This window comes from Oreochromis niloticus, linkage group LG3 (assembly GCF_001858045.2).
Source record: "Oreochromis niloticus isolate F11D_XX linkage group LG3, O_niloticus_UMD_NMBU, whole genome shotgun sequence".
NCBI classification, from domain to species: Eukaryota; Metazoa; Chordata; class Actinopteri; order Cichliformes; family Cichlidae; genus Oreochromis; species Oreochromis niloticus.
Genome location: NC_031967.2, coordinates 79,029,557 through 79,042,884, shown reverse-complemented (window position 1 = coordinate 79,042,884; position 13,328 = coordinate 79,029,557). Strand labels below are relative to the sequence as shown.

General features: G+C 41.1%; 1 protein-coding gene across 1 annotated transcript in view; it reads right to left on the bottom strand.

The window, feature by feature from the left end:
• Positions 1–13,328, bottom strand: part of LOC109200545 (uncharacterized) — a 45,466-nt gene that overhangs the window by 8,217 nt on the left and 23,921 nt on the right. The gene's annotated exons all lie outside the window — the stretch shown is intronic.

Genomic DNA, 13,328 nt, shown 5'->3' with positions numbered 1-13,328 from the left:
GGGGGGCGGCATCATGGGCATGAGCAAAAAAAGTTGCTCTCACCCATGTTGCCCCGACATCATGCGCATTTTGGGGATTGCATAGGCACCAAACAGTTTTCTCTTGCCCATTAGCAGAGAGTCAGGGTCCCCTCCATTTGCGAGGTGTGTCTGCTGCTTGCCCCACAGGGAGGAGAGGGCGGGGCAGCGGGGGATTCTCTGCCTGGCTGGAGTAGCATCAAATAACCAGCTTGCAAAATAAAACAACGGACCTGTCATGGTCTGTGTGCAGACAGGAAAGGACCCAAAAATGCAGATTCAAACACTGAGGCAAAACTGAAATGCAGAAAAGCAGCGTTATTTCTGGACATGAGGGGAGCTTAATTAACACGAACATAATCGGCTTGTTTCTTCCCGTCTCCTGTATCCGGCCGTTCCTCTCACTGTCGCAATTCGCGCCTCAGAGACGTCGTTATTTTTCAAAAAAAAAAGAAAGAAAGAAAGAAACAGCAACAACTAATAAACAGTGTTTGTGCACGTTCATTGTACATTTGTGGGAATGTTTAAATATTTAATTTTTATTAATTACTTTTCATTATATCTTTATTTTTTAAACCACCATGGCAATGCGCATGCGCACACTCTCCTGCACGCAAAGGGCTTTGGAGTTGACGTAATGTCGCAATGCATTGTGGGAGCGCAGCACCATCTTGGCAGGCCACGAATCAAAACAAGATTGCTACGAACCATTCTGAAACGTAGCTCAAAAGAAAAATGACGGTATAGAGACAGATTGTGTCCAGATGCAAAGAGACGGTACTTGATTGTTGAAATGTGGACCCGTATGAAATACGGCCGTGGAGTAGAAACCCTGAAGACCAAACCGCTATTGACTTAGCACGATCTACTCTGGTACCTTGTCTGTGGAGTCAGCGCATACACGGCGCACCAATTTCGCAATTATAAATCTCTGGAGGCGCACATCCAATTCACCAAGGACTGGGTACAAGATTTGGCTATTTTTAAGTCTCCACGTTGTGAGTACGCCGTCATTCAAGCAAAGGTAAGTCAGCTTGAGTACTGCGAGTAAAATGCGTTTGATTCCCCCCGAACATTCAGATTAGTGCAAGCATAAATTCATTCATGAGGGGAAATTACAGTGAGAACATGTGGAGGCTCTGTTAGAGGGATAACATAGTGAGTTCAGTGCACTGATGTGACATTGTCCTGAAGGATTTAGTTATTCTTTATGGTTAAAGAAATTGCACTAATTAATTCATATTTATTATAACTAATCCTAATTACTCATCTTGCTTCCTTGTTTGTGTCCTGTGTCACTAAAAATACATTCTGTTTTAGTTTTATACATTGATTAATGACCTGCAGAATCTCCTTATCATATTAGGTGTCCATAATTATCACTTAAAGTCGAACATTATGTTTTCTCCCTCTCTAAAGTGATTACATCCTTGCATTACATACTTTAGGCTCATTTTTTTGCTGCTAGGTTTCTAAAAAGAAACAGGCAGATTTAGAATATAACATGCAGCGTTCCATAGATGGATACATAAAAACACTTTATTTGTTACATTTATGATAAATGGATTTGAAAGTAGATAAAACACATTTGTGTCGGCCTTGGCTTATTAAAGTTCTTGTCTTTAAATGAACTTTGTCTGTGTGTGTTTCAGGTGCTGCACTCTTAAAGACTGAATTGCAGCATTGCAGCCATGGGTCACTGTGAGCATCACAGGGAAGGTTGAAGCCGCCCACTGCACCTGTATGGTCGGAGTCGTGGAGACCTGCAGCCATGTCGCTGCTCTTCTGTTTAATGTAGAAGCAACAGTGCGGATCTGTGGCACAAGGACTGTTACAGATGAACCTGGATACTGGGCTTTGCTGGGTAATATGACCAAGATACAGTCAGAGGTTGGCCATAAGATAGACTTCTCCCCTTCAGCTGCTCAAAAAAAGGTTCTTGATCAAAACATAAACAGACCATTCATTGTGACAGGTAAAAGAAGCCATCCTCAAAAAGGAAAAGTTCCACCTGCTACTGTGGAGGAGTTGGATCAACTGATGGGACAATATTTTTCCAAGCATAGTTCTGTTCTGAATAACCCATAATGTTTTAATTTAGGGGGCCATGTAAATACTTTGCATTTACTGAATATGTACTTACTAAGTAACACTGTTCAAAAGTTGAATAAAGAAACAAAGAAATGTTTGCCTATTTTTAATTAAAACCACTTTGTAAAACATCAAATCAGTTACAATGTAGAATCAATGTTGTTTATAGTTTACAAATGACAAAATGTTCACATAAAATCATGACAGCATTTAAATAATATCACCCACTACTAACATTCTGTAATTTACTGTCTCTTTTGAAAACTTATCACTACATAAACAGCACAAGACTTAAAAGTATTTAACAAGAGCATTTTTCCCTGGTTTTACTACCACACTGGGGCACATGTTCACCAAAACGCAGCAAACCTTTGCCATCTTATCCAGGAGGGTCACCTTTTTACCTACACATGGAAGAAGTAATCTGATTGGTATGGTGGTGTGTAGCATGTAGTTTGAAGCAGGGATTTCGTAGTGCCCCATGTGTAGTGTTGGAACCCAGTCAGGATTTGTTTCATTCATTTCATAGGCTGGTTTGCTGCAATAATGCCAAATAATTAGCAACTCTATAAATAGAAGGTAGTTCTGCATGTTTGTTCTAAGTTTGTGCTATGATCTCAGAGCGTATTGAAAATAAAACTAACAGGCTATAAAGAATAATATGAACTTATTTAGAACTTACCTGAATGAAAATACTGGAGCACACCAACAGATATCTGTGAATGGTAGAGAACTGAATATCAGGCTCGTCTCGCAGCTGCTATCCAGGCTAGACGCCTTCTTTTGGTAACATCCAACACATAAACTCCCTCATGATGCTTCCAGGTGAGGAAACAATGAAAAGAGAGCCTGTTTTCAAGCTTATTCCTTTGCCGGTAGTGCAATCTAACATTACAACCGGCCACACAGCAAGCATTTGTTTGGCCTGCTAATATGGCGTCTCGACCAAAAATCCTGGCTACGCCCCATCCCGTAAGATCACGCTCCAGAGTCCTATTAACGTACGGATCTAGAAAGAAGACGCTGCATTTTTAACTCTGAGGGAGATGGAGAATGAGCCTATTTCCAAAAAAAAGTGGAGTGTGTTCCTTTAAGTACTATATTGTATATATTGTCAAAAACTAAAGTGTACATAGCAGTTGTTGTATCTCTCGCTACTGTATCACTGACAGAAAATTTCAAAGTTAAGTGAACGCTACATTATAGTGAGATATTGTGTAATGTGAAATACTGTAAGCAAATGAATAAACAACCTAATTCGTGATAGACCTTTGACTCTGTTTTGTTTGAATCCAACTGTTTTTTGCAGATGTGCATAAAACATGTTACTTTTAGTATTATTATCATTATCATCATTATTGCACTAAATACATTTTAAATAAAGGATACTTTGATATACATTCTACTGTAAGGTTGGAAATGTATTTTCTTCACCCTAAAATATGTTTTGAAATGTATTTTGGTTTGAAAGAAATATATTTTCAATTTCAAAAATATATTTTTTTGGAGCATCACAAATACAAAATATATTTACCATATATTTGAAATATATTTTGGCCAGCAAAAATGTATTTTTTTACCGTATGGGAAAGAAAAAGCAATGCATAACAGAACAATCAGATCCTTTCACTATATGGGGTTAAGTGTTTTTTAAATTTATTTTGTCACCAATCTGCAGCTCTTTTTATTTAGAAATGTCCAAAGAAATTAAGTCTGCTGAAAAATGTTGGGATTCAGAGATTCTTTTATTGCTACCATATAATCTGTCTTATGATGAATGCATTGATAACATGTTTTACAGTATTATTTTATAAGTAATATTTCTTACAGGGTTCATATTGCATTGAATATGTTTGTCATCACATTCATTCTATTCACAGGTTTAGTTTATTTTATACACATTGCATATCTGTGCTTGTTTAGAGTTGATGTTCCATCCAAGAGGGTTTTAAGCTTCACTGGTGAGAGTGTCCAGGTGATACATGTTGAGGGAAGATGAGAACATAGCAGGTTAATTGCATGCATGCTTACAATACACATATTAATCTAGTAGCAGGCCTGAGCGAAGGCCCCAGTGTCTTCTGCTTCTTTTTGAGACCTGCGCCAATTCAGTCTACTTAGTGATTGATGACGAGGGTCAATTATTAGCCCTTAGAGGCCCTGAAGCTTGAAGTTATTACCTTAAAAGGAAGGTGTTATCAAAAAGAGAAGTTACATGTCTGTTTATAGTTATTAGAGATGTACAAGATGTACCCTTGTCTGTAAACAATGACTGTACACAATGTATTTTTGATCTGTATTTGACGTGTACGTGGGGGCGTGATCCTCTATGCTATAAAACCAGAACTCAGTGTATTTTTGTCAGAGCAAAACAGGCCATATGCTGATGATTGTTCTCCTGTGTTAATAAACTCATCGTTTGATTGCACTTGTCTGGTGCCTCCGTCGTTTGTTGTCTGATCTGCAGTTGATCGATCTCGCTTCAAAAAATACAGAGAATATGATCTGTAAAAATCAACATGCTTTTTTTTCAGTTCAATCTTACATTCACTGACTTTAAAAAAATTGCAATTTTTGTCCCTTTACTTCTTGTTTGTTAAGTTGGAAATGAAATGGCACAAAATCCAATTTGAATTTGAGCTGGAAAGAAAAGCTGAAGAAACTGCCACTTGGATGCTATGAAGATATACTGTAACTTTAATTAAAAACATGTTAAAATTACAAATAAAAAAAACATGTATAAATACTGTAGTACACTACAAACTGCCCTTTATTTTCTAAAAAACTAATGCCAGTACAAAATGATTTACTTAAAAAAAAAATTCAACCTTCTTTTTCTTGTTTTTATGGTTAACTTAACATATTGTTTTTTTAAAAGGAGATGACAAACAAACAGAGAGAAAAAATATGGAAGGAGTCAAGGGTGTTATCTTTGGCTGTTGTTTTATAAAGGAAGTAATAACTCTGGAGCCAAAGTGCTGAATCTGACGCCTCTAGAAGATAAATGAGAGACATCAGGCCCAAGCTCAGAGGCCTGGCCGCCACACAGTCGTACGGAAAGCTACAGATGTTGCTGTGCACAATAAAGATAAGATAAGATAAGATAAGATAAGATAACCTTTATTAGTCCCACACGTGGGAAATTTGTTTTGTCACAGCAGGAAGTGGACAGTGCAAAAGTTATGAATCAAAAATTAGAATAAAATAAAATAAGAATAAATACAGTACACAACTGTACAGAATAGAATAAAATAAAATACTATATACAGTAGAATAAAATAGAATAAAATATACAATAAGATAAAAATAGAATACAAATGCTATATACAACTGAGTAAAAATACAACGATGCCAGAAAAGATTATTGCACATTAGTGTTATTGCACATGTGTGGATGTGTGTGTTTGATCAGTTAAAGTCTTTGTTGTGGAGTCTGACAGCAGTGGGGAGGAAAGACCTGCGAAATCTCTCCGTCCCACACCGTGGGTGTCGCAGTCTCCCACTGAAGGAGCAGTATGTATTTACTTTCATTTATGGACCTGTGAATGGGATGGAAATTATACAACTAAAATTCTGATTGGTTCCATTAATCTGTGGATAAATATATAACTAGAAATGTAACCATTTTGCATTTCAAATTTCTAACACTCTAAATCGGTTTATTAATTTATTTATTATGTCAAATTTTATTGGATCCTGTTTTAACTGCAAATTATTGTTGCAATAGGCATTTCCCCACTTTGGCAACTTTCTTTAGCAAATTTAATTTAATATATTTGTGAAATGTGAAGGATTACATAAGGTGGAGTCAGAAAAACAGCTCAGGGAGGCCATTTTTCATGCGTGATGAGGGTGTTGAGGAGGTTCAGTGTCATGGTGAGCTGCAGCATTTCACATTTCATTTGCTTTATTGCTTCCTGTGCTCCGAAAAGAATTTCCACATATCCTTCTGCCTGATGTCTAAGAAGAATTTGAATGAGAATGAAATAATCTGCTGTAAAATTCAGCCAGGAGTTTACTCTTCAACGCACAACTATTTATGGAGATTTCTACAATAAAAAAATATCTCCATTATATGATATCGATGCAGGCAGTGTTTGTGTGGGAGTGGCTTAGGGCTGCAATCACAGACTGGATTCAGTGACATAGCCTGAAAAAGTGAAACAGTCTCAAACCTGCATTCTTTTTAATGGGCAGCAGGGGGTGAAAATATAAGTCTACAAGCCTATTTGCAGATTTTTAACCTCAGTGAACACTTTTTTTAACAGATTCACGGCTTCAGAGGATTTTTTTTTTAATATAGTACAATCTTTATTTTCTAAATTGTAGTTTCATTGAGGATAAAATAGTAAAGCAGGGCCTGCCTTTGGATATGGCTTCTTTCTTCAGCATTGAGTTTCTCAGACAGATCCTCCCATGCTTTTCATGACTAGTTTCAAAAACACAAAAACAGTAATGCCACTGGCCACAATGCTCACTTTTATATACAATCCAATGGTCTACTTTCCAGATTAAATTTATACAAATTTAGATTTTATGCAGAGTAAATAGAAAGTCAAAGATGCAAAGTGATGCAAATACAATATTTCAAATATTTTAAGAACAGGTAAAAAAAAAAACCCATCATGCTTGGCAGTAAAAGCCTGTGTGCAGTACAAACATACTGCTGCTTGTACAGACCTGCAGCTGAAAGATTTACCTTTGCTTTAATGTAGAAAACAACAACAAAAGAAGATGTCAGTTATTGGTTGCAACTGTATTTGTGAAAGATGCAAAAGGCAAAACTTTGGTCTGAACACTATATTGTTGAAACATTTATTGGAATTAGTGATTTATCTAATGATTATTTTTTATAAATATTAAAAAATACAAAATCCTGTCACACAGAAAGTTTAAGAAGATAATGTGAAGTCTTTGTTAATGTACTGATTAGCTGACAAACTATTTGACCTCTAATGTGTTATATATCATTAAATAGAATGAGCAACAATACAGATGTTTAATCGTTGTTGCATATATTAAAGTGATTATGAAAAAAAGCCCAGCAGCCCAGAGTTTTCATTGCCTTTCACTATTATGCAGACACGATGGAGGTATGTAATGTAATGCAGATGTCACATGTGATGATTTAATGTGATCAGCTAGCCAAAGAACACTGATATAACCTGATTATGCATGAGTCCTGAGTCACCCTGTCAATACTTGCAGAAAAATGTACAAGAAAACACATCAACCATTCTCGCTTCCACATCAATTTGCTGAATCTGGTTTATCACCTCATTTTCTCTTTCCCCAGACTCTCTCTTTTTGTTCGTTCATTTCTTTTTTGTTGTGGCAGGATTGCGGTTTAAAGCAAAAACCTCAACAAACACCAAGGCACTTAGACATGAGGCAGAGAAAACCATTTTTGGCCGCAGCAGAACAAAGTCAAGTTCATCTCCAAAATATTTTTTCCTCTGCTCTCTTTGATCCAGACACCAAGTTTGCAGATTGATTTTCATAAAAAGTAAGTGGGACAAATCTAAGACAGCTCACAAATTTTAAGGCCGGAGAGAATTTAACTTCAGTCTTTTGAGGTTTGTGAGATTGCCAGATTTTTAAGGTGCATAAAAAAACTTTCTAAACTTCAAATATAAAACATGGGTGTGTTCAGGTTTCTGCGTGTATTCTTTTCCAGCTTGCCGCTCCATGTCTTCTGCTGGCTCCGAAGCAATGACGAGGAAACCTGAGAGGTACAAAGTTTTTGGATTTGAAAGCAGCCGTGAAGCTGAAATTCCACTGAGAGTGAGGTAAAAATGTGGGAGAAAGGTCCATTGTGGTTGGTCTGATGTTTTCATGTGAGTGAGGGTGTGTTTGTGTGTGTGTATGCATGTTATTGCTGAAACAAGCCAATTTTTGGCAGTAAACACTGACAGACCCACAGTTATAAATCATACAGGGCAGGCCTCCATGCATCCATCTGTTTATACTCATCTGTTCTTCTTCATCGTCACTTCATCTGTCAACAGGAGTGACCATTAACTCTTTCCAGAAGTTGTTATTTAACGATTTCATTATAAATTTTTGCATAAATATAGAAGCCCACGGTAAGCACAGGTGGTGATTTGCAGTTTAAAGGATGCACACATGACAGAAACAAACAACATTTTTTGGGGGGCTCTTTGTGGATTTGAAAAACAGACCCTGCTTGTATATTATTGCCTTTCAAAGTTGCTTATTTGTTTGCTACACAAACCACTACTGAACAACGTTCAGCTGATGAGTAAATGACCAACATCCAAATTGTGTGGTGATTTTAGCTTTGTTTCTGGCTGAAATGTTTTATTTGATTTATGTTTTACTCTTTGTTGTTAGTTTTAACATTTGTTGGGCTTTTTGGATAAAAATAGATGCCACCATGCAACTGGAAATGATGCTGATGCTAAAAAAAATAATTAAGCTCAAAGAATCAGCTAAAAATCTTTGCCAGAATGCAGATTTGACAGATTGCTTAAGCTTTCAAAAAAAAAGAAATCACTATTAGATACCTGATGGAGCTTTAATCACTAAGGACCATGCAGAGTGACAGAAATACAAAAAAGTTTAAGCCTTAAACTCCACTTAAATCTCCTCACAGATAGTCAGTCATGGCCACAAGCAAGTGTAAATGTCACACTGTGGGATCTGAAATCATCAGACGCAGCCCTCAATAACTATACACTGGAAAAGCGTGAAAGTGGAGAGACTTTTTGACTACGTTACGAGCACTTCTGATCGTTTACTGGACCCTAAGTGCAGAAAGAGGGGTATCTACAGGATGCTGTAAACAAAACTTCATTTAGAATAATTCAAAATATCGTTTTGCAGCTGCTTTACGAATGGAATGGTATAAACAGATCTGAAAGAAAAGCATGCTTCGTTGAGAAATGGTGAATATAAACAGTACTTTAGTTTGCATTCAAATGAAAGAAAAAAAAAAACTTGAAAAAGTTCGAAACCTCCAGGTTTCCACGCCTGCTGTGACGGACACTTAGAAGCGGGTGAGATGGATATCAGAGTGCAGGAGCCCAAGAACAGGTCCAAGACCTGAAACATATGTAGATTGGAAAGAAAGCGTTGTGAAATCTGGAGGGAACCTCCAGGTTTCCACGCCAGCTGTGACGGACACTTAGAAGCGGGTGAGATGGATATCAGAGTGCAGGAGCCCAGGAACAGATCCAAGACCTGAAACATAAGGAGATTGGAAAGAAAGCGTTGTGAAATCTGGAGGGAACCTCCAGGTGTCCACGCCGGCTGTGATGGATACTTAGAAGCGGGTGAGATGGATATCAGAGTGCAGGAGCCCAGGAACAGATCCAAGACCTGAAACATAAGGAGATTGGAAAGAAAGCGTTGTGAAATCTGGAGGGAACCTCCAGGTGTCCACGCCGGCTGTGATGGATACTTAGAAGCGGGTGAGATGGATATCAGAGTGCAGGAGCCCAGGAACAGATCCAAGACCTGAAACATAAGGAGATTGGAAAGAAAGCGTTGTGAAATCTGGAGGGAACCTCCAGGTGTCCACGCCGGCTGTGATGGATACTTAGAAGCGGGTGAGATGGATATCAGAGTGCAGGAGCCCAGGAACAGAACCAAGACCTGAAACATAAGGAGATTGGAAAGAAAGCGTTGTGAAATCTGGAGGGAACCTCCAGGTTTCCACGCCAGCTGTGACGGACACTTAGAAGCGGGTGAGATGGATATCAGTGTGCAGGAGCCCAGGAACAGGTCCAACACCTGAAACATAAGGAGACTGGAAAGAAAGCGTTGTGAAATCTGGAGGGAATCTCCAGGTTTCCACGCCGGCTGTGATGGATACTTAGAAGCGGGTGAGATGGATATCAGAGTGCAGGAGCCCAAGAACAGGTCCAAGACCTGAAACATAAGGAGATTGGAAAGAAAGCGTTGTGAAATCTGGAGGGAACCTCCAGGTTTCCACGCCAGCTGTGACGGACACTTAGAAGCGGGTGAGATGGATATCAGAGTGCAGGAGCCCAGGAACAGATCCAAGACCTGAAACATAAGGAGATTGGAAAGAAAGCGTTGTGAAATCTGGAGGGAACCTCCAGGTTTCCACGCCAGCTGTGACGGACACTTAGAAGCGGGTGAGATGGATATCAGTGTGCAGGAGCCCAGGAACAGGTCCAACACCTGAAACATAAGGAGACTGGAAAGAAAGCGTTGTGAAATCTGGAGGGAACCTCCAGGTTTCCACGCCGGCTGTGATGGATACTTAGAAGCGGGTGAGATGGATATCAGAGTGCAGGAGCCCAAGAACAGGTCCAAGACCTGAAACATAAGGAGATTGGAAAGAAAGCGTTGTGAAATCTGGAGGGAACCTCCAGGTTTCCACGCCAGCTGTGACGGACACTTAGAAGCGGGTGAGATGGATATCAGTGTGCAGGAGCCCAGGAACAGGTCCAACACCTGAAACATAAGTAGAGTGGAAAGAAAGCGTCGTGAAATCTGGAGGGAACCTCCAGGTTTCCACGCCTGCTGTGATGGATACTTACAAGCGGGTGAGATGGATATCAGAGTGCAGGAGCCCAGGAAGAGATCCAAGACCTGAAACATAAGTAGAGTGGAAAGAAAGCGTCGTGAAATCTGGAGGGAACCTCCAGGTTTCCACGCCTGCTGTGATGGATGCTTACAAGCGGGTGAGATGGATATCAGAGTGCAGGAGCCCAGGAAGAGATCCAAGACCTGAAACATAAGTAGAGTGGAAAGAAAGCGTCGTGAAATCTGGAGGGAACCTCCAGGTTTCCACGCCTGCTGTGACGGACGCTTAAAAGCGGGTGAGATGGATATCAGAGTGCAGGAGCCCAGGAACAGGTCCAAGACCTGAAACATAAGTAGAGTGGAAAGAAAGCGTTGTGAAATCTGGAGGGAACCTCCAGGTTTCCACGCCGGCTGTGATGGATACTTACAAGCGGGTGAGATGGATATCAGAGTGCAGGAGCCCAGGAACAGGTCCAAGACCTGAAACATAAGTAGAGTGGAAAGAAAGCGTTGTGAAATCTGGAGGGAACCTCCAGGTTTCCACGCCTGCTGTGATGGATACTTACAAGCGGGTGAGATGGATATCAGAGTGCAGGAGCCCAGGAAGAGATCCAAGACCTGAAACATAAGTAGAGTGGAAAGAAAGCGTCGTGAAATCTGGAGGGAACCTCCAGGTTTCCACGCCTGCTGTGATGGATGCTTACAAGCGGGTGAGATGGATATCAGAGTGCAGGAGCCCAGGAAGAGATCCAAGACCTGAAACATAAGTAGAGTGGAAAGAAAGCGTCGTGAAATCTGGAGGGAACCTCCAGGTTTCCACGCCTGCTGTGACGGACGCTTAAAAGCGGGTGAGATGGATATCAGAGTGCAGGAGCCCACGAAGAGATCCAAGACCTGAAATATAAGGAGATTGGAAAGAAAGCGTTGTGAAATCTGGAGGGAACCTCCAATTCTACGCCTGCTGTGATGGATACTTACAAGCGGGTGAGATGGATATCAGAGTGCAGGAGCCCAGGAACAGGTCCAAGACCTGAAACATAAGTAGAGTGGAAAGAAAGCGTTGTGAAATCTGGAGGGAACCTCCAGGTTTCCACGCCGGCTGTGATGGATACTTACAAGCGGGTGAGATGGATATCAGAGTGCAGGAGCCAGGAACAGGTCCAAGACCTGAAACATAAGTAGAGTGGAAAGAAAGCGTTGTGAAATCTGGAGGGAACCTCCAGGTTTCCACGCCGGCTGTGATGGATACTTACAAGCGGGTGAGATGGATATCAGAGTGCAGGAGCCCAGGAACAGGTCCAAGACCTGAAACATAAGTAGAGTGGAAAGAAAGCGTTGTGAAATCTGGAGGGAACCTCCAGGTTTCCACGCCTGCTGTGATGGACACTTACAAGCGGGTGAGATGGATATCAGAGTGCAGGAGCCCAGGAAGAGATCCAAGACCTGAAACATAAGGAGATTGGAAAGAAAGCGTTGTGAAATCTGGAGGGAACCTCCAGGTTTCCACGCCTGCTGTGACGGACACTTAGAAGCGGGTGAGATGGATATCAGTGTGTAGGAGCCCAGGAAGAGATCCAAGACCTGAAACATAAGTAGAGTGGAAAGAAAGCGTCGTGAAATCTGGAGGGAACCTCCAATTCTACGCCTGCTGTGATGGATACTTACAAGCGGGTGAGATGGATATCAGAGTGCAGGAGCCCAGGAACAGATCCAAGACCTGAAACATAAGGAGATTGGAAAGAAAGTGTTGTGAAATCTGGAGGGAACCTCCAGGTTTCCACGCCTGCTGTGACGGACACTTACAAGCGGGTGAGATGGATATCAGTGTGTAGGAGCCCAGGAACAGGTCCAAGACCTGAAACATAAGGAGATTGGAAAGAAAGTGTTGTGAAATCTGGAGGGAACCTCCAGGTTTCCACGCCTACTGTGATGGACACTGACAAGCGGGTGAGATGGATATCAGTGTGTAGGAGCCCAGGAACAGATCCAAGACCTGAAACATAAGTAGAGTGGAAAGAAAGCGTTGTGAAATCTGGAGGGAACCTCCAGGTTTCCACGCCTGCTGTGACGGACACTTAGAAGCGGGTGAGATGGATATCCGAGTGCAGGAGCCCATGAAGAGATCCAAGTCCTGAAACATAAGGAGATTGGAAAGAAAGCGTTGTGAAATCTGGAGGGAACCTCCAGGTTTCCACGCCGGCTGTGACGGACACTTAGAAGCGGGTGAGATGGATATCAGAGTGCAGGAGCCCATGAAGAGATCCAAGACCTGAAACATAAGGAGAGTGGAAAGAAAGTGTTGTGAAATCTGGAGGGAACCTCCAGGTTTCCACGCCTGCTGTGACGGACACTTAGAAGCGGGTGAGATGGATATCCGAGTGCAGGAGCCCATGAAGAGATCCAAGACCTGAAACATATGGAGAGTGGAAAGAAAGTGTTGTGAAATCTGGAGGGAACCTCCAGGTTTCCACGCCGGCTGTGACGGACACTTACAAGCGGGTGAGATGGACATCAGAGTGCAGGAGCCCAGGAAGAGATCCAAGACCTGAAACATAAGGAGAGTGGAAAGAAAGTGTTGTGAAATCTGGAGGGAACCTCCAGGTTTCCACGCCTGCTGTGATGGATGCTTACAAGCGGGTGAGATGGATATCAGAGTGCAGGAGCCCAGGAAGAGATCCAAGACCTGAAACATAAGTAGAGTG